This window comes from Pelobates fuscus, chromosome 7 (assembly GCF_036172605.1).
Source record: "Pelobates fuscus isolate aPelFus1 chromosome 7, aPelFus1.pri, whole genome shotgun sequence".
Classification (NCBI taxonomy): Eukaryota; Metazoa; Chordata; class Amphibia; order Anura; family Pelobatidae; genus Pelobates; species Pelobates fuscus.
Window position 1 is genome coordinate 186,511,733 of NC_086323.1, and position 25,949 is coordinate 186,537,681.

General features: G+C 41.9%; 1 protein-coding gene across 1 annotated transcript in view; it reads left to right on the top strand.

Annotated features, from left to right (window-relative positions):
- The first annotated feature begins 617 nt into the window (after window positions 1-617).
- LOC134568894 (platelet glycoprotein IX-like) overlaps window positions 618-25,949 on the top strand; it is a 42,460-nt gene continuing 17,128 nt past the window's right edge. The window contains exon 1 of the mRNA XM_063427595.1: window positions 618-809. The gene's annotated coding sequence lies outside the window, so the exon portion shown is untranslated. The remainder of the gene's footprint in view (window positions 810-25,949) is intronic.

Here is a 25,949-nt window from a genome sequence, read left to right on the forward strand (position 1 = left end):
AATGACTGGGAAGCAATGGCTGCCCACTCGAAGTATTAAACATTTAGTAGATATGCCCACACCTGTCACATGGCAGATGGGGGCATAGGGAGATTTTTTTAATCTTTCTTATAGTAATATGGGGGTCCTTTTGACCTCACCCCCAATCAAGTGTTATTTATTAATGTGTTTGTTTTTTGAATATTATTTTATGTGGCAACTTGCTACAAGCACAGAACAGCCAGCACATAATTAGCCCTTGCACTGCTGCACAACCCTGGCTTTATTATTTATAAGAATTGCCATGGTGCTTGGAATTCATTTTCTCTGGATTTTGTCTAGAAAAACCCTGTGAAAGTATCAGGAGTGTGCACTGCTGCTAAATGTTGCTTTTCTAACAGTTTATCACAATCCCATATGTTGCAGCCCAGTAACAAAACACATACACATTTTCAGTATTTTTTTCTAACATTTACATTTAAAACCTTTTTTCACAACAAATTTACATGAAAGATAATGTAACCCCATTTCTTATCTTTCCTAAACATCAGTTCGCTTGTGCCTCATTCACTCATTGTCAGCTAGCAGTTCAGGGGCTCTTATCTCTCCCTGACAAATGGTTAACATGTCACATCAGCCCTCTGCAGTCATCAAGGATATGAGGCTTTGAGTTTGATAATCTTGGATACACCAATAGTGTCATCCTCTGCCGTGCTTGCACTGTGCAAATATACCAGTTAGAGGCCACACACATCACAGGGCTTCAAGAATTCCATTATACTGTGATGGGAGACAGAAATATGCAAGAAAGCACACATGGAGAGCTGAAGGTAATTCTAAAAGCCTACAAAAAAATGAATTCAGCTAAATCCCATTTATTGTAGAGTGGAGAGCAATGCACTTAGACACATAGTGAAAACTGTTTGTTTTTTTCTTTTAGAATTGGGATTTTATTTTGTCTTCATTTTCAACTATTCCAGTAAATGTAGGAACAAGGTTTGCACGAAACATTGCATTGAATGTATCACTAGCAATAAAAGCTTGGTTTTAAATAAAATACATGCACCATAGTGGAGGAGAACGGTTTACCCTGTTTAACTGCTAAAGATAAAATAATGCCCTAATTATCCCTGTAAGACACATTAAATTAAACATCAAGAAATAGCTTTTATACAAAGACATATTTTATCATGCTTGCACCCCAACACTTAATTATTACCATCTGGGCTGCAGGGGGTAAACGGGAGCTTCAACTGTTTGCGGTGGGCTATATTGCTAAGGCATCTTGGTTATTCATCCTTGATTTTATAAATAAATTCATTTTTTTTTCTAGATTAGGGAACAGAAAACATATGTTCATTAAAAGATTTGTACAGTAAATAATAATCAGCAGAGGTGATTGTGTATAAATTAGGTTTCTGTGTATAAATTAGACTTGGCCCGCAGCCTTCGAAAATAAACAAGAAGATCCTTTTTGATAAAACAAATGTTTAATTGTATTTTATTTGAAACATATTATGCACGGACTATAAATGAATTAAAATACAATAATTAGATGTTTTGCAACTTCCTTAAAAAAAAGAAAAAAAAAAGAGAAAAGAATAATTGTAATACTATTTATGTAATATAAACGTAAATTTCTTCCTGAAATCACCATATATTGTCTTGGTTTGCTCAGTAAAAGGATATAATTATAATAAACACTAAATGTAAAACATTAAAAATGATTATGTGACAAGGAGCTAGAAGTGAAGCTGTAAACAAGATAATTCAGCTGGTTACTAGAATGAGTTCTTCAGTTTTCGAAATTTGCCCCAGAATTACTCTCTATACACAACTATAGATCTCACTCTTTGTTTTCAATGTGATTTTACTAATGGAGGAGGATTTCCACTTCTCAGTGGAAGAGCGGGGTCCGCAGATCTTGTTTTATAATTTAGAGACTTTCTTATTAACATTTAGGGCTAACCATTTCTAAGTCTATTAAAAGATTTGAGAACCCTCTCATTTTATAGCTCAGACTTTGGCTGCTTTCCTGATATCCCAAAGACACGGTACAGCCTTTTCTACTGATCTGGAAAGTTGTGGTGTCCTGGTCATGGTTATAAATAAGTGGACAATACATATCAACCACGGATAAGCAGATAGAAGAAGCTGAGGCTAAGCCAAGAGGTTTATAAATTCAGGATGCTATGTAGGATGACTTATATAATGCAGACATATCCTGTGTTCAAGTGTGTTTTATTGATATGTGTTATATTCCTCAATAGGATGTTGTATCCTATTTTCAAATCACTCTTTGTACTTTCCATACTTACTTGCTGGATATAGGATGGAACCAGTTATTTTTTCTTTGGTGTCCTGCTACTGTACACGGGCAACCATAGCTGGCCGATTACAGGTATCATTGCTATACTAGTGTAAACACAACTCCATTTAGTAAATAGCAAATGGCTTTGCAGATTATGAGCTCGATTTCTCAGAGGCTGACATTAAATGCTTTTAGTGTAGGGTAAAACTTTAGTTAAAATAAAATTTTCTAGCATCTATAATCTAATCAGTTAAACCACTGTAGAAAGCTCTATGGACGAGTTAAAAAAGTTCTCATAGAAATACGTAGAACTTCCAACGGTAATTCCTATTAGATAGACTAAACAAGTTCTGCACACAAACAGGAAATGATTACCCAGAAAGATTATTAGCAAGTTAGATAAATCATTGGCATAATTGGCATAGTGGTAGTCATTCTGTCAAGAAAGGGAAAAATGTTCACAGGGTCAATGCATGTGACCAAACATTCTAGCCCGCAACACCAATGTAAATGAAACTATAAGACAAATGTGGTTTATTCAGTAAACAGCGATTTTAAAATACAATCATTCTAAAAGTGTTGATTGTTACAGTAAGTAATTGTCTAATGAAACACATAAAAAAACAGAATATAAAACCCATATCATTATTTATTAATATAATATTTTATATTATTAGTAAAGAGTAATTGGTGTAGGAGCTATATGTTAACATTATGGTGAGAGTGCAAAACAAGTTAAAAAAAGGAAACAAATAGGAATGAAACGGATTATTGCCATGCTTTTGATTGTTAATATAAGCATAAAGACAAAATCATTGTGCAGGTAAAAAAAAATTATAGTATACAGAATCCTCTGTAACTCTATTATGTAAAGGCAAGGACAAAAAAACATATATATGCACTTAGAAGAAGCGCAGTACGATCGCAATACGCTGTGCTTGTTACTTGAAACTGTTTGGTTTTATTTATTGTGTTGGTAGCTGGGAGAGTAGGGGGCACACTGGTGGTAGCTGGGGAAACAGGGGACACAGTGGTGGTAGGTGGGGGAGCAGTAAGTGTGTATACGACTGCCTGTAGCAGTGTGAGTATTACTGTCTGTTACTGTGTGTATGACTGTCTGCCTGTAAATGTGTGTGACTGCCAGTACCTGTGTATGTGACTGACTACCTGTAACTTTGTGTATGTGGCTACCTTTAACAGTATTTGAGACTGCCTGTGCCTGTTTATGTGTGGCTGTCTGTCTGTACCTATGTACAAAAAATAAACACCTGCATTCACACATGATCCTACCTACATTGTTTTATCTGAATTAAATATCCATCACACACAGCCAATAAACCCATCACAAATATCACACACATCCAATATACACATATATTACACACAGTCTATACAACAATTACAAATATTACACACAGCCAACACATAGCATACATATCACATACAGCCATCACATCTATCACACACAGACACCACACATACATTTCATCATAGTATTATGAGATTTATTACAGCTGAGCTCTGTCATACAAAATGCAATATGTAGCTGTCTTCCGAGCTCTGGTCAGAGCACTGCCGCAGACTACCACAGGAAAGCTCTGACACTGTAAGTGCCTGAGCTCATGAGACAGTTACTCATAGTTTGCCCCTGGTGGAGGCGTCGACCAGATTGCCAGCACACTGAATCACCAGAGATCAGCATGCCCCCCTCCATGCAAAATAACAAGGAGGGGGTAATGCATTGTTGTTTTTAAATAATTATTAATTTAATAAATCCCATATACAAACTCTACACATCTATTGACAAACACTATACAGGGAGGGAGAGCTGTGACATTTTGCACGTCATCGAAAAGGCTTAAGGCCGGCCCTGATTGTGGGTATATGAACAGTTTTTTAATGCAGAAGTGGTTGGCTATGTGAGTTGAGTTATGTTGTATGAAAAGTATAGTGTGGGAAGGTGTGGCACAGAAATTGTGAGTGAGTCTGAGTAAGCAATAAGAACGAAGAGGAATACTCAAATAGAGAAAGATCAAGAGTGAAAGGATAAGGCATAACGTTTGCATAACCATCAGGATAACTGAAGGGTATCATGACCTTGCTTCGCTAGCAGGCGTGTTCACACCTAGGTAGGTGGAGTAAAGAGGTAGAGGTAAATTCTCTTTACTCCACCTGGAGTAAAGAGAATGAAGTACATGATATCCCTAGCTTTGCCCATGGGAGAGTTGGGTCACTTAGGGCTATGTTTTGGGGGGCAAGGAACTGTGGTAAAACACAGTGCTATCAAGTCCAGTGGTGGTTGGACAGTGGAGAATGGAGTTAGCCACTTTTCCAGAGGTAAACTGAATAGTAGGCTTAAGTGATGGGAATAAAAAATAGTCAACCAATGTATATACAGTACATGTGTAGAGACACAATTGGCCTTTCCAATTTGTATGGGGGAGATAGTATGTGTGGTGAAGTTATATCACTGCAGCCACAACTGGGGTTTGTATTTGCTTTTCCTGAACTTTAATGCAGCAGTGTGGGATAGACTTATGTGGGCCTAATTAGTTATGGATATCTGCCAGTGTTACTAATGAAAAAATGGAAAATAAAATCAGAGAAAAAGAAAAAACAACAAAGAACGTATATACATGTAGCCCAGCTTGGACATTTTTGAATCCCCATAGTAGGAAATGTTAAGTAATTCCTGTCAGAGAATAGAGTAAGATTGAAATCCTCAGAATGGAATAATTAGTGCAGTGGTCCAGCACCCAAAAAAGAAACATAGTGCGGAATGATTGTGGGAAGTTCTAGGTATTTGGTATGGGTTACCCGTTGACCCCAAGAGTAGTAAAGCATGTACTGGGATAAGGCATGTAGTCCTCATGTGATCATGTGTCATGTAGTCCTCGTGTGAGAGGCCTTTAATGCAGTACCTGGTGCAGGTACCATCATGATACATGCCCGGTGTCCTTAGCTCTTGGGAGAGTGTTGGTATCTGGAACCCTTTGACAGAGAAATACTTAAAGTGGAGCTTAAAGTGGCCTGTAAAGGGTCGTTATATTGTGGAGACAGTGTGCCTCGCGGTGTGAGGCCTGTACTTCAGTACCTAGTGTGGTGAAAACCATGATACAGTACCAGTGCCCTCTGGAGAAGCAATGACTGGATTTCTCTAGAGGGACCAATATTAAAGTTTAGCTCTATCAGTTAATAAGAAACGCCAGAGCTAGATGGGTGCGGCCTACATTTCAGGCCTTGACTTTCAGACAGCAGTGCTCTGGGTGTTGGGTGCTGTGTGCTCCCCTCATGCCAGTCACTCAGTGAATGTGCCCCCTGGGTCATTGTACCCTTATGGTTGCACTGGAGGTATGTCGGCACTGGAGGTATGTCGGCCCACCTGGAAATTTCCCAGTGGGCCAGGGGGCCCTGGTGGCACCTTCATTACTGTACCGAGTTGGTGTCTGTGTTTGTCCAATGTCTTAATGACCAAATCAAGATAAGGAGAAAGCAAACGTAGTTGTGGGTGGTTTTGTTTGAGGAGCCATATTAAGTCGTTGATGTTGTAAGGTCTAAGAGAGTCTTTTATGTCAAAGTAAATATTAGAAAAGTAGATGCGACCACTGAAAGTACGAACTAATGTTGGGTACTCCTTAACCTCCTTTATCCATAAGATCTTGCAACAGTCCATTTAAATTTGGATATTTCTGCTTGTATTTCCGTGAAATATGATGTAGGAAGGTGTATAGGAAGTGCTCTAAACAAGTATAGGAAAATATACACATTTTGAAAGTAGATATTCTATCTGTTCATGACAAACATTTTTGCTGATTTACACAATAAAAATTTACAGGGGGCCAATACTTAATAGTTTATTTGTAGATTTTGTAATCGTCAAGCCTAAATATTTTATAGTCTTGTCTATAGATAAGATAGTTCATTTGGTATTTGCGTTAGTGATATGCACAGTGCCTGGGCTTTTCTATGGTTCAAAGAGTAGTAGGATACTAAACTGTATCCTTTAAGGTCTGCAAAAGTCGTGGAAATGATTTTACCATATCTGTTGTTGAAATCAAAACACCACCTGCAAAGGCACTCAATTTATGTTTTGTGACCCTATTTTCACTCCCTTTATTTCCCAGTTGTCTCTTATACTTTGTGTAATGGAGTTCCTGTACCCTGAGTGGTACTGTGGCAGCCACGCGGATATGGACACGGGTCTCGTCGCCAAGGATGTCCTTTTCCCACCTCTCTGGATCTCTTCTGCAATCATTTCAGTGAATACAGCTCATGAGTGATAATAGCTGCTAAGTGACTATGGCTTTCCCCCACAGACATTAGCCGAGACTTAATGGTTAATGCTACCATGGTTTAATGGGACATGGTACAAGCAATTTATACACAGACCCCCAGTTCAATAAAGACTCCTTCCCGGCGCCGTGGGTTTGTTCATGCGAACAGTCGCCAGTAAACTAGCGTTTTGTTTATTTCCAGAAAATGGAAAGTGACGAACCGTGTTACAGAGATAAAGCTGCTAATAGCGGTTGGGCAAGGCAACTCCCGAACAGGGTCTCCTACCTGGACCATAGGTCAATAGGCAGGAGGCCAGCATCCACACTCCTCCTGGAGTTTTTGACAAACGTCCGAAAGTGTTTGTCACACTTTGCAACAGAGGCTCCAATACATATAAGAGGGGTGACAAAAGGCATCCCTGCCATGTTCCATTTGTAACTGAAAGGGGAGGAGGGGGGACAAGAATGCAGGATACGAGCTTGTGGTGTTGTACATAGAAAGGAAATGGATTTGGCAAACTGAGGAGGGAAACCAAATGTATCCAACGTCTCCTCCAGAAATTGCTAATTTAGGTGGTGGAAGGCCTTCTCTGCATCTAGTGCTAAGAGACGGTCTCCAAAATAGTTATCCCAGAGATGGATTAGTGTTATTATTAGTTTTGTGTTATCCACAGCTTTGTGGCCCTTCTTAAATCCCATTTGGTCATTTATAATTAGATTTGGTAATAGTGAACCGAATGTGTTGGCTAAGAATTTAGCAAATAAAATGGACAGACGTTTTTACATTTGGTAACATTATTATGGTAGCTTTTTAACAAATCTGAAGGTAATTCACCTATTTACAAGGCTGTTTGAAAGACCTGGAAGAGGTGTGAAGCCTGGAGGTTTGCACATCTCTTATATTAACCATTGGGAAATCAGTCTGGGCTTTGCAATTTTCAAGGGAGCAAATACTTTAGCGCCACTTTAATTTACTTTAAAGTGGGCTGACAAGTTAAGATATCTCTACTTTCTTGCCAAAGTTGTGGAAGAGATATATGCAATAAGTCTCTAGACTATAGGATATTCGGTTCAATTTTCAAATTTTAGAGTTCAGTGAATAAGATAGAAAACTCTTCATTAGGAGATTCAGGGTTTAATTTTCTCTCCTTTCTCATTACTTAGATAGGGTATTCTTGTTTAGTCTTGTTGCTCCCCAAGCTGTTGCACCAAGTACTTGCCAGTAGCACGGTAATGTGTTACCTTTAATCTGCTAAGGTAATAATTTGTTTTTTGGGCATATTATTGGACATTTTATTCTGCTGCTGGGATAGTTACATTGCTGTTGTGGTGGGTGGGATTTGTTTGTGGCATGCTGATAATTTAACAATCTTGTGAATGCATTCTAGTCTTCTTCTTAAGATCTTTTATTTTGAAGGCTCATTCTATAAGGAGACCTCTAACTACTGTTTTTTTAGGCCTGTCATAAACTTGTCTTGCTAATATCTGTGGACTTATTTTTCTCAAAGTAGTGTGAAAAAGATTCCTCAAGTAATATCTAAGAGCAAAGCATAATTTATACACCAAGTACTGTATTGGAAGGTATAGTTTAGAGTGAGAATTACTGAGGGAATGATCTGACCATAATATTGTCCCTATAGACAGTGGTCTAAAGGAGGCAAAAACCAAAAGCGCAGTACAGATTAAGGGGAAATCCAAAGGCAGGGTCAGACGAGAAGCAGAAGTCAGGGCAGGAAGCGGAGTAACGAAGCAGGCAGAGGTCAGAGTCCAGGTAGCGATCAGTCAGTAGCGAAGCAGAAACACCAAACTGGCAAAATGACCAGATGCTAGGTTTCAGGCAAGGCTGGCTGATTAGATGCAGCTGATCCTAATTGGAAAATGGCTGCAGGTGGGTCAGCACTGCTTAATCCAGGGCAAGGGGGTCAGGAAGCAGAAAGATGCAAACAGAAACTGAAGCCCCCTGGTGGACAGCACGGCAGAGAACCTGACTCGGATGCTGGAGCTGTGAGTTCAAATTCAGCCAGGTCTCTTAAAGTAGCAGCCACGCCTTGCTGTCAGCAGGGCTTGGGCTGTGCTGTGACACCAATTCACATTTTTTTGGTGCTAAAAAGTAAATTTGGGGCGTGCACTTCATATCTGAGAGTCAAATAGAACCGTCAAATACTGTGGTTACATCGCACTTTGAAAAATTCAAATTTTGTTGGTGCTAAATAGTACATTTGCGGCCTGCGGTGCATTTCTTGCAGTCCAATAAAACCGTTAAATACTACTGTTACATTCTTGGTTTAAAAAATCAGCCTGAAACGAGGCATAAACATTCTAAACCTGAGCACAACCTGCATGACCAGGCATATACATGCAAAGCAGTGGAGTAAGCATCTCAAAAACCAAGAAAGGTCTCAGGCTCCTCAGGCTTCCTCTTCTGCTGCTGTCTCAGCCTCTTCCTCCACCTCTGGAGTGACAGTGGCACCTGCCACCCCACAAACAGAGGATGTGGCAGCAATGCCACCACGTCCGCCACTATCCCCAAGCATCTCCACACTGTCCCATGGAAGCGTTCAGCTGTCCATCTCCCAAACACTTGAGAGAAAGAGGAAGTACCCCCCAACCCACCCGCGATCCCTGGCCCTGAATGCCAGCATTTCAAAATTCCTGGCCTTTGAAATGCTGTCATTCCGTCTGGTGGAGAAGGACAGTTTTAAAAACGTGGTTCCCAGCCGCCACTACTTTTCCAGGGGAGCCATCCCTTCCCTGCACAACCAATTGGCGGACAAAATCAGATGTGCACTGTGCAACACCATCTGTGGCAAGGTCCACATAACCACTGATACGTGGACCAGTAAGCATGTGCAGGGACGCTATATCTCCCTAACTGCACACTGGGCAAATGTAGTGGCGGCTGGGCCTGAGGTGGATAGCAGTTTGGCGCATGTCCTTCCGCCACCGAGGATTGCAGGGCATTTCTCTTTGCCTCCTGTTGCCTTCTCCTCCTACTCCGCTTCCTCCTCCTCAACCACCTCCTCATCTGGTCAGCGTAACACCTTCACCACCAACTTCGGCACAGCCAGGGGGAAACGACAGCAGGCTGTTTTAAAACTCATATGTTTGGGGGAAAAACCCCACACCGCGCAGGAGCTGTGGACGGGCATGGAACAACAGACCGATGAGTGGTTGTTGTCACTGAGCCTCAAGCCCGGCCTGGTGGTGTGCGATAATGGAAGAAATCTCATAGCAGCTCTGGGCCTAGCCGGTTTGACGCACATCCCTTGCCTGGCGCATGTGCTGAATTTGGTGGTGCAGAAATTCCTGAAAAACTACCCAGATATATCAGAGCTGCTGCAGAAATTGCAGGCCATCTGTGCGCGCTTTCGGCATTCTCACCCTGTTGCTGCTCGCCTGTCTGCGCTGCAGCGTAACTTCAGCCTTCCCGCTCACCGCCTCATATGCGATGTGCCCACAAGGTGGAACTCCACCTTGCACATGCTGGAGAGACTGTGCAAGCAGCAGCAGGCGATAGTGGAGTTTCAGATGCAGCACGCACGGGTCAGTCGCTCTGCGGAACAGCACCACTTCACCACCAATGAGTGGGCCTCCATGCGAGACCTGTGTGCCATGTTGCACTGTTTCGAGTACTCCACCAACATGGCCAGTGCCGATGACGCCATTCTCAGCCTTACTATCTCGCTTCTATGTCTCCTTTAAAAATATGCTTCGGGCGATGATGGAAGAGGATGTGGCACAGGAGGAAGAGGAGGAGGAAGAGGGGTCATTTCCATGGTTATCAGGCCAGTCATTCACAAGTGGCTCAGAGGGTGGGTTCACAATTGTCCAGTCAGGGCACAGTTCTGGAGGATGAGGAGGATGAGGAGGAGGAGGAGGAACCATGTTCACAGCAGGGTGGCACCCAACGCAGCTCGTGGGCATTACTGGAGCGTGGCTGGGGGATACGGAGGACACAGACGATTCACCTCCCACAGAGGACAGCTTGTCCTTGCCTCTGGGTAGCCTGGCACACATGAGCGCCTACATGCTGCAGTGCCAGTGCAACGACTGCCAAGTTGCCCACATTCTAACTTGTGCTGATTACTGGATGGCCACCCTGCTGGATCCCTGTTACAAGGACAACGTGCAGTCCTTAATTCCCTCACTGGAGCGTGATCGGAAGATGCGTGACTACAAGCGCACACTGGTAGACGCGCTGCTGAGGGCATTCCCAACTGACACCGGGGGCTCAGTGGAAGCACAAGGCAAAGGCAGATGAGGAGGAAGAGGTCTCCATCGCAGCTGGGGCACCGCCAGCACCTCAGAAGGCAGGATTAGCATGGCTGAAATGTGGAAAATCTTTGTCAGCACGCCAGAACAACTAGCACCACCAGCTGATATGGAATGCCTTAGCAGGAGGGAGCATTTCAGCAACATGGTGGAACAGTACATGTGCACACGCCTACACGTACTGACTGATGGATCTGCCCCATTCAACTTCTGGGTCTCTAAATTGGGCACATGGCCTGAGCTTGCCCTTTATGCCTTGGAGGTGCTGGCCTGCCCTGCAGCCAGTGTATTGTCTGAACGTGTGGTTAGCACGGCAGGGGGCGTTATCTCAGACAAGCGCAGCTGCCTGTCCACAGCCAACGTGGACATGCTCACGTTTATTAAAATGAACCAGGCATGGATCCCACCTGACTTGTCTGTACCTTGTGCAGAATAGACATTTATACCGGCCTCACCCAGCCATTGTTATACTCAAGTGCACTTATTCTTTGTTTTATTTTTTTATATGTCCCAATATTTGAGGGGCTACCCCAATAAAAAAAACAAAAAAAAAACAGTGTTGGCTACCTCCTGCTCCTCCACTGCCGCTTCCACCTACACCGCCACAGTCACCGCCTCCTCAGCCTCCTACTCCACATCCACCTCCTCCTCCTAGTTCAAGATTATTATTTTAAATTTTTATGTATTTTATGTTATGTTAAGTTATTTCCCTATCCACATTTGTTTGCGGGTGGGGGCCCTAAATAACAATAAGGGGGGGGGGGAGCTACTGTCCTCCCCTCCGGCCCCACCCCTGCACGGTGGGTGGGGGCCCTAAATAACAATAAGGGGGGGGACCTACTGTCCTCCCCCCTGGCCACCACCCCTTTTGTGATATCAAAAGTTTCACACTTTTGATAAAGCCCAATCCCGGGCGAAACGCGTCAAGGGAAGGACTAGAAGCTATTTTACATGTTTTAAATTATTTTTTGAGAAATAAAGTGAAGCTGTTTTTATTCAATCCTCTGGCTTTTACATATTTCCTGGTCCTGCTGGTTTCCTGATATATCCACATATCCATTTGTGGGGATCATACCACCACAAGCTATCATCACCAGAGCAAGTTATTATCCTTACTGTAAGTAGGATATCTTCATTTTCTATTCCAATTTTTGGCTTTGATATAGTACCATTGGTTTTTGTATTTTGTCTTTTTTTCATACATATGGTTGCTGAGTTTGGACATCCTAACATCTACATATCGGGGATTGTACAGTCCAGGCGCTATACAGCAGAGCTCTTAGCAGCTCTGCAAAATGTGAGTTTGCCTTTCATCTAAATTTTTTTACAGATTCTACCATTTATTATTTAGAACATATTGCACTATTATTTTATTGTTCTTATCTCTTTTGAGGTTTGTCCATGCTGTACTAACCGAGATCTATATGTATCTATGATATAATCATTTTATTATTGTAACACATTTATTTTGGCGCGGTTTACCACTTTTCTTATTTTCACATTTCTGTTCACTACATAGCAGGTATTGGGAGGTCCTGCTGGTTCACTGCTGCCTCACACACTTTTTGGTTTTATAGAGAGCACCTAAACTTCTCTTTACATTTAGGTACTTTTGCATAAATGAAAACCCCACCAATGAACAGATGTAAGGGGACAGAGGCATGTAAACGGCAGTGGAACGCAACTATGCGTGCAATGGAGCGCACATAACAATGCAACACCATGACATCATTGTCACAAATGCACCTTACTTCAAGAGTGTGCATGACATAGTTGTGGTGGTGAGAGGGTTGAAGTTCACTATTTGTCTGTACTTGACCGGAATTAATGATAAAATCCCACTTAACATCACCACACTTAAGCATAATAATATAACTATTACTATTTAAACGCTGCCACCACCATGGCAATTCATAAACAGGGTGTGTAGCAGACCATGGGTAACCCGACAGGTTACCTCCGCTAATTCCCTTCCGTCAGCCATTCACAAACCACTTAGTAGACACAGCGACCCATTCCACCCAGTAACTGGACAACACCTAGTTTTGGAAGTACAACAACAATTTTATTGGCCACACATTGCTTTTATACATAACCCCATGCAAGGGTTCTCCAACCCACCCCAACAAGGTTCCATCCCAGGGTTCTCCACCTCCCAAGGGTTCCACCGCGGGAAAGGAACTTTGCTCCCTTTGTCCCCTGTTCCTGCAGCCCAAACACAGGGTTTCCCACTCCAGATGTCAGGGGGGGTCTTCATCCCATGAGCCTCTGTACCTGGAAGTCAAAGCGTGGGAAAAGGATTCTGCCTCTTTGTCTCCCAGGAACAGGAAGCTCATCAAATTAGCCCGTGCCCCAACCTTAGGGACCCCCACAATGGTACCTGACTTGTACAGCCTCAGTTTGTGGGGTCCCTGTGTGAAAACAGGCAAGCGTCTTTCGGGACACAAATGGCATTCATCTATACGAATGGCGGCCACCCAGGGAAGTACTCATTAATTATTTCCCTTGCAGTTTCACACTTATGTTGCGAGTGTTAACGTTCTAATTAATTGGTGTGAACATTCCAATGGGGCACCGTGGGGGCAGGGAGGAGCACGTGCCTAGACTTCCCTTGCTGTTTTGGCACTATGCCAGGGTGCGAACGTTCTGATTGATGTTCTAACAAGTGTTCTAAATGGGCTATTGGGGTGGTCCCCGTTCTGGAAGTAAATAGATTCCCTTCGTGGAGGCACGGGGAGCAAGTACAGTAAGCGAACACATAGGGCAACACACATAATAAAGAAAGGGGAAATGCCCCAACAGCAGTGGTTCCGCCACAGGGTGTCTTGCTGCCCCAGGTAAACTTAATAATAAAAACCCACCAAATATAACTTAGCACAATAACTAAGCAATTGCAAAACACTAGTTAGTCTCTTCAGGTAATGTGATTCTTTACCAGAAAAAGGCAGAACTTAATAAAGTAATATTTATTGTGAGCAAACAATAGTCAAAATAGTCAATAGCCAGACATTCAGGCGTTTTAAGTGTAGAATCTCACACCTTGCAGAGCCTTTGATTAATCACAGGATCCCTCCATATGGTAACCCATCTAACCCTTTTCACATTCCTATGACATTTACATTACCCCTTCTGTCATCGGACCTCTCTGGGGGTCCCAGCTTCAAAGAGGAATTAAGGCTATACACCTTCTGACCTTCCATACAATCAAATTAACCCCTTTTGACATTGACAATACCACCTCTACCAGGGAGACAGGTCATCTATGTACTACACAAATTACATTAAAGGTCAATATTCCATAGTGAATAATGAATTATGCACCTTTGCCGTGACAGTCATCAAGTACACCCGGAAACGGGTAGACCTTCATCGAGATTACAGGAAATGGAAGGTAGCGTTCTGGAAAAAAAGGAACAGTGGGGGATACAAAAAGGAGATCAGCCTTTGGATAAGGGCGAAATGCATTTTGGACTTTATAACTTTGCATTTTTAGTATTTTATTTATTTATATTCAGCTTTAATAAAGGATTTTGGGGATCATTGAAGATACTTGGGTTCTCTGGCTGCATTTTCTACATATTTGAAATGCTGATACACATCTGGGAATATGTTTATTGAATACTTACTCTAAATATTATTTTAACACCATACAGTACTACTCCATGTGAATTTTTTACCCACAACAACATTTTCCAGTCCAAGAAGGGTTAAGACCACCTACATTGGTCCAACTGCGCTGCACACTCGAGCCAAGTGTTCTTTTGGCTCCAGGCTTGTGAGTGTGCTTTTCATATGATTTTAGTATTAGAAATAATTGTTAGAAAATATTCTAACTTTTTTAGAACTTTTCAGATTTATACTATCCATTAATCCAATGTTCTACAATCTGTATGTAATATTCTTTGTTTCTATAATTTAGTTTTGATAATCAACATGGTTGTGTAAGGAAGTCCACTCATAAGCAATGAGACTATCGGTTACATATAATAGGTGACATCTAAACACTTAGCAAAGGACGAATGCTGCGGCCAACAATTTTCCCTTATCAATACTATTCTCTAGGCATAAAGGTTCAGGTATGCCATGTTGTGCTTGTGCTTGTGCTTGAGACGTGCAGGGGAGCTAAAAGAAGAGTGCACCCATAGGCTTAGCAATCCCAGAAAAGGTAGAGGGTGGTAACTTCAAACAGGCATGACTGACAAAAAACAAGCTGCAAACTTTTAAACGAGATGTCTCCATAAGAATGGACCTTTGTGTGCTTGGTTGTGGTTGCACACAAGAGGGGGGTAGTGGTTGTGGTCATGATTGTATTGGTTGATCTTGGCAATTAGAGGGAATCTGTGACCGAGAGACCGTAACCCTTTAATTAATTACACTCCCCTATTGCAACATAATACAAGACAGACACATAAGAGAGGGGATGTTATAGGGGATGTTATGTGATCCCAGACATTGGTAAAATGGAAATGGTTCATTTCTCAAGCTTCTAGACCTATACTGTGGAGACAGTGGCATGATGAGAAGAACAACCTAACCGAAATATACACAATTATAACAATCTTATGCACTTCAGGGTCACAAATGCACAAGCAACTTACACCCTAAATGGTAGTGAATTAGGGATAACCACACACAAGAAGGATTTGGGAATTGTTATAGACAACAAATTAGGCAGCAATATGCAATGTCAATCTGCAGTTGCTAAGGCCAGTAAGGTTCATGTATAAATAGGGGCATAAATTCTCGGGATGAAAATATAATTTTTCCTCTTAAAAATCGCTGGTAAGACCACACCTTGAATATGCTGTGCAATTTTGGGCACCTGTTCTAAAGAGGGATATAATGGCACAAGAAAATATGCAGAGACAAGCTACAAAATTGATAAAGGAATGGAGCATTTTAGTTATGAAGAAAGGTTAAAAAATTTAAATCTCTTTCGTTTGGAAAAACGGAGCCTCAGAGGCGATATGATAACAATATACAAATATATCCAGGGCCAATACAAACCATTATCTGGACTTATATTCATAAACAGGGCTATACATACGACACGTGGTCACACATTTAGGCTGGAAGAAAGGAGATTTCATCTAAGGCAAAGAAAATTTTTTTTTACAGTAAGAGCAATAAGGATATGGAATTCTCTGCCTGAAGAGGTGGTTTTATCAGAGTCCATACAGATGTTTAAACTGAAATTGGATAAATACTTGCAAAAACATAACATACAGGGATATAATTTATAATTAGTGGGGTAATAGCTGCTTGATACAAGGAGAAATCTGACTGCTATTTTGAGGGTCAAGAAGGAATTTTTTCCTAGTTTGTTGCAAAATTAAGTTTCAACTTTTCTTTTCATTTTTTTTTATGTTATAACTATATAAGCGTTGGCTCCTCCATCAAAAGAGAAAGTGAATTTGCTAGAGGAGTATGATACCCAAAACATGCACTGTCCATCTATGCACAAGTGGACTTATTAGACATATGTTGTATTGTATTTGGTTTTATCAAGCTACCTTTTAGTGTGTCCAATAAATTGTTTGCCTGACTTCCCACATCCTGGAGTATTTTAAAGCAACAGTAACCTGAAGGACCACAGAAGGGGAACAGCTTGGAATTTGACCACCACGTGCTGGCCCTTTAGTCTGAGCCAGCTTTTATCAAGTGGCTCATGACCATGTGAGTGTAACCAATTATTATTTTAACTTTTTAACCTTATTCTTTTTCCTATATCCACTGTCCATCTAATTAGCAGGTTCCAGTCAGCTCATGGAATGAGTACACTACTCAGCTGTTGTCCATTCCGGAGACATTCTAAGGAGCTTGGAGGTTGAGGGTTTGTCCACTGTTGAACACTTTATGTTCCATCTATATAGGAGTTGTAAACCAGATTCCAGGGTTGTCGAGTGCAAAGTTCTATTCTTTAATATAAGGCGTTTAGCTGGAAATTCACAGTGGTTAGAGCAGTGGTTCAAGGCACCCTTAATATTTCAATATTTTTCCAAGGCACCTGTGACAAACTTCCATTTGCCACTGGGCATTGGAGAGAGCCTCCTGCCACATGACCATGGCCCTGGGGTGTATGGCCCTTTAAAAACAGTGTATGGACATATTGACACTTTTGGGACACTTTTCTGCCCTTTGAATCCATGGGAATGTGTGCCTCTTCCCCTCCCCTGTCCCATTGTTCTCCAGCAGGGCGTTGTCCCAGGGACACTGCCAAACCAGTTGGAACTGGCTGTTTTGTCCCTCCTCGGTCAAAATATGACTTCCACCTATCTCCTGAACCACTTAACCGATTCAAGTGAATTTTGGATATGTTTGTCCCCCAATTATGCTGGTTAAATATACGTTTTATTGATATCGCATGCAAACTCACAAAGTTATGAAAATATATAAACAGTGTAACTTTTCAGCTTGGAGATAATTGAGTAGATACAGCTAATTAACTGAATTATCTCCTAAGCAGAGGGGAGGAATTCACTGTAACTGCTGGGTGTGCTCTGTTGTCATCTTGTGTATTATTAGTTGCTGTAACTGTATTGTCGGTGCCCCACAAGGTCCAGTGGGTGGTGTCTAACCTGTAAAATCCTGCATAAAAACAGCAATAAACGCTCAGTGGAGTCAGTTCTTCTTTACCCTTCAAAACGTAGCCTCGTCTCGTTATTGGAGGGAACTGCTATAATCACACTGGGGATTGCTATGCTCTGCATACTCCGTTGAGCTTTAATCACTTCGCTCTTTTAAGAGCTTGTTCCTGATACGCTCTCCTGGAGGAGAGGTCTTCCCCACATGGTCCTGGAGGACAGAAGCTGATCCAGAGTGGACAGAAGACGGCGAGACTCCAGTTAAGCTACGGCGGTTGTGGAGTCTGCGGTGGTTGTGGTGTCCGGTGCGGTGCTTGTGATCCTCGGCGCAGGCTAGGAAACGTCCATCAATGAAAGGTACTCGGTCGGAGTACGGTGAGTTCCGTTACAGCACCCAAGTAAAAATGTCTAGGTTGTATATCTGCACAGCGCCGCAGCATTTACTGGCGCTATAGCCTAATGTACAGTGTGTTTGAAAAGGTGCTTGTATATAGTTTTAGTGTTTTAACCCCTTAAGGACCAAACTTCTGGAATAAAAGGGAATCATGACATGTCACACATGTCATGTGTCCTTAACAGGTTAATATAGGGGTGTGTTTGTATGTAATGTTTGTATTTGATTGCAGGGGTGTGCTTGAAAAAGCTTTTAAAATTTAAGGGTTTACATTTGTGTGAAGTATTGGAGTGAAGGGGTGTGTTTATATATCCTTTTGAAGTTTGAATGCAAGGGTGTGTTTGTATGTAATATTTGTGTTAGATTGCAGAAGTGAGTATGTATGTTGTGCTGGTTTATGACTGCTTGGATGTATGCACATACACTACCACACACAAATTCATATAGACACCGACACATACACACACTGACATACCTTAACACATGCATACACCAACAGACACAGGTACCCTGACACGCGCAAACATTGATACATGCACACACCATGATACTGTCACGTATTCATCCACTTATAAAAATGTGATTAATGGAATTTACTGTTCAGACAGAAAAAGTTGTGCCGGACAATATTACTGTCAAGACAGGAAAAGGTATGCCGAGCAGCAATCAAATCCACAGGAGGGTTTGTGCTGAGCAGCAATTATGCAAATGTGAACCTGGTGACTGCCTTTGGGGTCAACTGCCAATTACAGCCTATCAGATCTAGAGGAGGGCTATTTAGGCCCAGTTCTCATCCTGCTCTGTGCCCTGTCGTGGTATCCCTTGTGGTTGTCCGAGAGCGCGTTATTGATTCTGGTAATTCTGGTTATTTGACTTTGGCATTGTTTTTGACTGTTTTCTGGCATCCCTGACCCTTGGCTTTTCCTTATCATTGTGTCTGTTTATGTATCCCTTGACCTTGGCTATTCCTGACTATTCTTTGGTACGTTAGTCCAGCCAATGCTAAGGTCTGTATACGTTACCTATCAGTCCTCTGTGTTACACAATTCTATGTGCTGCATCATACTGTAATCCTGACAGATACAGATACACACACACACACACTGACATAACAACACACACATACACAGGCGCATATCCTGAAACAGACACACACTGACACAGACACACACTGACACAGACACACACTATACACACACAGATGCACAACCTGACACACACATGTGGTATTTTTAATATCTCCAGCCACTCTCCTGTTAGCTTACCTTGTGTGTCCAGGACAGTGGTTTGGAGTCCTGCTGCTGCTGGTGGGAGGGAGGGGATCTCCTCGTGATGCAACTATCTCCTCTCCCTCCCACATGATACTGGGAGGAAGTGACAGGCTTTCACTTCCTCCCAGCCAGCTGACGTTACAGGTACCGGGAGTCTGTTCAGCAGTAATGTTTCCCCGGGGAAACATTCCGCCGCACCCATGTGTGCCTGTTGCGGCACCCCAGGACGTGCCACGGCACACAGTTTGGGAAACAAACACTGAGTTAGAGTGTAAAGCAGAGGTCAGTTGTGATAGTGATCTTCTGAATTGCAGTGTTGGTGCTGACAGATCTACAAATATTAAAATATTTCCATATTTGTCTGGAATGGCATTGTTCCGGCTCACTTTTAGGATTTGTTCTTCCACATATATAGAGTGAAATTATTAGTAGAACTTGCAGATTAATTTCTGTTATGCACTGAGACAGGTAGCGTTCACCCGTTGCCATGGTGACTCAGCTGAGTCCAGCGTTGCTGTGGCAACGCATAGAACGTGATGATGTCACGCCGTGCCGCATATATATATATATATATATATATATATATATAATGACAATATGTCTATTGTAGTTAAAGCTTAGTTTTTCTGGGATCTTTAACCCTTAAGGACGGAGCCACATGTACAAGATGTGATAAAAAAATTTAATAAAAAAAGAAGTAAACAAACCACAGAATTTGACTACATGTCTGTGCAACAATAATTTACCGCTTTCATATTACGTGCACCCACACTTATTATAAATCATTTTGTGCAGGAGAAGCAAAGCTTTCATTTCACATCAAATATTCCTATATGAAACACAATTTTATATGAAAAAAAATATTACAAAGTTTAAAAAATTCAGAAATGTTATTTTTCAAGTTCTGCATGTCATTTTAACTGTGAATGTCATAATACTGTTTTACTGCAATAAAATACACATATTGGTGTTCAGCAACGTATGAGTAAAACAGTACCCCCCATGTTCAGGTTTTATGGGGTTTTGTAAAGTTACAGGGACAAATATATGGCTTGTCCATTAATTTTTCTTACACATAGATATTTGGTAGATTGGTTTGCTGTTACCTTTGAGACTGTATGGCAGCCCAGAAATGAAAATTAACCCCCATCATGGCACACCATTTGGAAAAGTAGACATCCCAGGGTATTCAAAATGGGCTCTGTCCAGTCTTTTGTAGTAGTCACGTAGTCACAAACTCTTGCCCAAGTTGGTGTTCAGATTTTTATTGTTGCTTTTTTCACATAAAGCCTGTACTTTACCTGATGATATTATTGTTGTTATACATTTCACTGCTTTGAAACACTCACATTTATGTTCAGTGATGTTTCTGGAGTACAACGGTACCTCCCCCTTGCCAGGGTTTGGGGGAAACCTCTGTGATTCTTCCACACTGTGCCACAGGCTAGGATATCAAAGCAAAATACATTTTTAAATATTTCAATACTTGTATATAGTGATGTCGTGAAAATAAAATTTTCCGTTCGCAAACGGCGAACGGGAACTTCCGCAAATGTTCGCGAACGGGCAAACCGGGCAAACCGCCATAGACTTCAATAGGCAGGCGAATTTTAAAACCCACAGGGACTCTTTCTGGCCACAACAGTGATGGAAAAGTTGTTTCAAGGGGACTAACACCTGGACTGTGGCATGCCGGAGGGGGATCCATGGCAAAACTCCCATAGAAAATTACATAGTTGATGCAGAGTCTGGTTTTAATCCATAAAGGGCATAAATCACCTAACATTCCTAAAATTGTTTAGAATAACGTGCTTTAAAACATCAGGTATGATGTTGTATCAATCAGGTAGTGTAAGGGTTACGCCCGCTTCACAGTGACAGACCAAACTCCCCGTTTAACGCACCGCAAACAACCGCAAACAGTCCATTTGCACAACCGCAAACTCCCCATTTGCACAAGGTTGGATACCAAGCTAGCCATGTCCCGTTCCTTGTCCTCACTGATGTCATTGAAGGTCTCTTCCTCCACCCAGCCACGTACAACACCAAGGTTCCCTGAAAGGTGACAACAAGCCCCCTGTATTTTTTTTTTTTAAATGTACACTACTGTTACACCAGATATGAGTTGCACTGGTGTGACACTGTGCCCTGGCAGGCCCTGAAACGCACACATGTGAAGGAAACTGACTGTTATTATATTACAGTCAAAAAAGTTTTGTTTTTTTTAAATGCAAGCTATTGTGACACCAGATATGAGTGGTGGCACTGGGCAAGTGGGTACAGTATACGCTGTGAGCCTGACACACACGCTGGCAGGCAGGCAACTGCAATTAGATTGCACAGGAAAAATAAAAAAAACTGATGTTCTAGCCCTAAAAAGGGCTTTTTGGGGTGCTGTCCTTACAACAGAGATCAGATGAGTCCTTCAGGACTGTAGTGGACACTGAATACACTAGCCTAGCTATTGATTTCCCTATTAAATCAGCAGCAACTACACTGTCCCTCCTCTCACTATGAATGCAGCTTCCGGGGGGCGGGGCCTAGCTGTCATGGAGGAAAGAAGCACTTTGTGTGAGCTCCCTCAATATCTCACTTTAAGCAGCTATCAACAAGCGAATGTCACCCCAGAAGAGGATGACCCAGCAATGTTGCTCCTACCTGACCGACCCGACATGCTTAATAGCGGTCAGCAACTCGACAGAGTCTTACTTACCTCCACGTGGCAAGTGTGGCCTGGTGCTCACCGGGCGGGAGAGGCGGCCGATCTCCCGCAGCTACTTCCCGGCAGGAGCTCCGTTACCCTCCCCCCCTCGGACCGATGGGGGTTATCCCGGTCCACCCCTGAGAGGCTGTCTGGAGCTAATGGACGCACAGACTCATCTGCGACTCTCTCAATATGGCGGCAAACGCGTGTCCTCCTGGTACCGGCAAAGCATGGCAGGATATTGAGTCTAAGCTGGACAGACTCTTTAATCAATTTTGGAAGCAAATAACAAGCAGGAAGCCCCAACAAGCTCCACCACAGCCCCAACAAGCTCCACCACAGCTAAGCGAAGCAGTCCCCATTAAAATCCACCAACGCAAAAGGCGTCAAAGACGGGACCGGAGGCACAAACAGAAATGCAGAGCCTTCCCCACGTCAAACACTCGCCTCCACCTTAAGCCACCACAATCCTGCACCGGATGTGAAGCACCACCGGGACAGATCCGACCACCCGACAAAACAAGCTTCCACCACCTCAAGCCGCGAACCCGGCACTCAGCCAGAGACTTGCCTTTTGTTGTTCCAGGTATCAGGGACTCCCAGGGTCTGCACCTGGCACCCAGAAGGGATCGGATGAGCACAAGCAGTAAAAAGCAGCCTGCCAAGCATGTCCCACTATAGCCGATCCTCCACACCATGCCTTTGATCACATGAACTGCTCTCTGCACATTAAATAATCGTAAAGTAGCAATCGTTTAAACATGTCATTATTTCACCTCCTAAAGAGTTTATTGTCGTAGTTCCTTACATGCCTTTACCTTAACCGTTCATGTATTATGTTATTCACTAGTCTCATCTCATGGGGCGACTCACACTTGATTTATAACTAGTGGTGGAGCTGCTGATATAAATACACAGTTGATAACGTGCAAGCTACACCCTAAACATGACAGCCATCTTTCACAACAATGTACTGCTATATACTCATACCCTCAGTGCAACTAGCCACGATATACGCACGTTCAAAAAAAAAAAAGAATACAAAAAAAAGAATGCAGCTTCAGAATTAATCTAAATTGTATGCTGTCTAGGAGGTGGGAGGGTCTGGGAGGGAGGGTCTGCTGCTGATTGGCTGGAATGTGTCTGCTGACTGTGAGGTACAGGGTCAAAGTTTACTCAATGATGACGAATAGGGGGTGGACCGAACATCGCATATGTTCGCCATCCGTGGCGAACCCGAACAAGCTATGTTCACCAGGAACTATTCGCCAGCGAACCGTTCGGGACATCACTACTTGTATAATAATTGTTAACCCATAGCCTGTACTCCTTTGACAAGAGAAGGATTAGCTCCCATACAATCTTGCCACGTACAGAATCAGGGCATCTTGGTGGGTTAAGATGGCTATCCTTCCCCTGGTAAATACAAAATGCCCATGTATATCCAGAACTGGACTCTAAAATTTTACATCGTATTTAGAAGGGATATACTGCTTAAAAAGCAATCTACCCTTGCATTTCATTAGGGACTCACCCAAACAAATATTTTTATCAGGGACATCATTTTGGGAAAATTTGTCTGACAGAAGTTGGTTTAGGGGCCAAATTTTGTAGAGCCTGTCAAACAATGAGTAGTTTCTGGGGGGGTGGGCACAGTGCGTTATCATTAAAGTGGAGGAAAAAAAAGTGGAGGGAAAAAAAAAAGTCAGCCTGATCAGAGAGCCCTCTGGTCACAGTGATCACCGGTACAGTAATGTACAGCAGCAATACTGTACAGTGATCATGGCAACAGAGAAGGGATTAAGGGAGATTTGGGTTGCTGTGACTGAGAAAAAGGGTCAATTTTTTGTATTTTTTTTTTATATTTTTTAATATCCCAAAAAAATAAATTTATATTAGTACAAATGTACTAAAAGCCTAATCAGGCTGACCACATGGTTAATGCTGTGAACAGCACTGAAAGGGATAAAAAAAATAAAAATAAAAATAAAATAACCTTTAAACTTTTTACCAAGTTTAAAAACTTTTTTTGCACCACAGGTAAAATCTGCAATGATCTCTCTGCCTCTCTCAGATCAAAGTGAGGTTGATTTAAAATCATTGGCTGACACATTGTAACAGTGATCGCAGTGACTGGCTGTCACTGCGATCACAAGCTGCAGAATGCCACTGATTGGCCACAAGGGCCCCCCACCGAGATCTGCAGCTTGCGAGGGAGCCAGCACATGTGGAGGACTAAAATGCCGGGGCGTACAGCGTTTAAGCCCATTAACACCAGAATGGCATAGCACGCCCATAAGGAGTTAACAGGTTAAATAACCACGGTCTTCTAGGTTAAGCTGCAACACAGAACAAACTGCAAACACCCCACGATAATGCCCCTATCCGCCCACAATACTGCCCTTATAGCAGAATGAATGCCCCAACTACACTTTTATTCCCTTTTGTTCGACTGTCCGTACACCCCCATTTGTTTACCAAACCACCTATGTGTAGGTTCCCAGGTAACTTTTGTGTTTTGGTCACCCTGTGCCCATTATTGGTGCAGGGTATGTTAAAGGCATTGCTTATCTGTGCCTCTCTCTCTCCCCCTTTTCTATTAATTCCCCAGCAGGGTGTTGTCCCAGGGACACTGCCATACCAGTTTAAACTAGCTGCTTTGTCCCTCAATCTTCCATCAGACCTTGCTATTGTCTGACCCCACCCTTCTTTGTACTATAGTGGTTTATGCACCATTGTATGTAAATGAGGCTGTTGGAGGCTTAAAATATGTGTGCTATGTCTAGTAAAGTTAGTATCTGTTTTAACCGTTCCAAGTGTTGCCTGGTGTTTGTGAAAAGGGATATAATCTGATTAAAAGGGTGTGCAGGGCTGTAAGCACATTAGCCTGGTCCATGGTGAATAGGGAATATACACAAAAAAACAAGTAAAAGATAGGCGCTCGCAATCTAAAAGTCTTCAATAATTGTCTAATATCACATAGTGAAGCTGCACCAAAAATAAGTGTAAAAACTCCTCAAAACACTCTCGTGAATATACAAAAATGATAAGGTGCGCTGTGTCTTTAAGAAATTACAAAGTGCAACCAGTGCAAAATATTATAAAAAAGTGCAAAAAGTAGTATAAAGTGCACTTAAATGTGTAATATTAATAAAATATTATACATACATATGTCCTCTCGAATAAATATGCATAAAAGGAAAGAGAGACAAAAAAAAACAATAGTGTAAAACCGTATAAATAGTATGTAAATATAAATGCCAAAAAAGTGCACTCACAAACGTAGAGCAGAATAAGCCTGCTCTAGCTTTGACAGCTTCTTCAAATATAGGACTCCACAGACGAAAGTACTGCAAAATATTTATTGCCCAGCACAGCACAGATTTGTCACCTTCCTCCACCTCCAATTAAACACATCAAACGTTCGGTAGTATACAGCTTCGGGATGTCGAATGTCCCCTTAGTCTGTTTGCCGCCGTGGTCTGTATCGGAGAAACACTTCCGGGAGGAGGGACTTCCTCAAATGCGTGACGTAAGGTGCGTAATGTACGTGATGACGCGTTTCGCCGTATTCACGGCTTCATCAGATCTGTCCGTCCATATCCTATGCGTGCTTATATACCCATCTTAATGGGTAGATTCAGGTGGCTGGCTGTTACCATTACCTTAAAGTTCACTGCATTATTGCTGGTATCAATTGAATATATATACATAATCACATAAAATAACACTTTATTATACAACCATCTTTAAAACAAATTTAATTATAACTTTTTAAATCTATATAGATACATCAAAAGAGGAAATTATATATGTTATCAAACACATCCTTTCTAAGAAATATATTTGCAAAGACAGATTTGGAGAGACACATTTAAAGAGACATAAAAAAATTTAAAGAGACATAAAAAATATATAATAGCATATCACCTAAACAACTCATTCTGAATGTATTTTTAAAAATATATAAATAAATATACATATCTAAAAAATCTCTAAAATATGGGAAGAAACAAGAAGACAATATATTAAAACAAAAAATTATCTTAATACATATATCATATATCTAAATTAATTAAAAAAATTAAATAAATCAAATTCTATGTTAAGACCTCTAGGTTCTAACGTTTTTAACCTATGGACCCATTGCATTTCTTTTT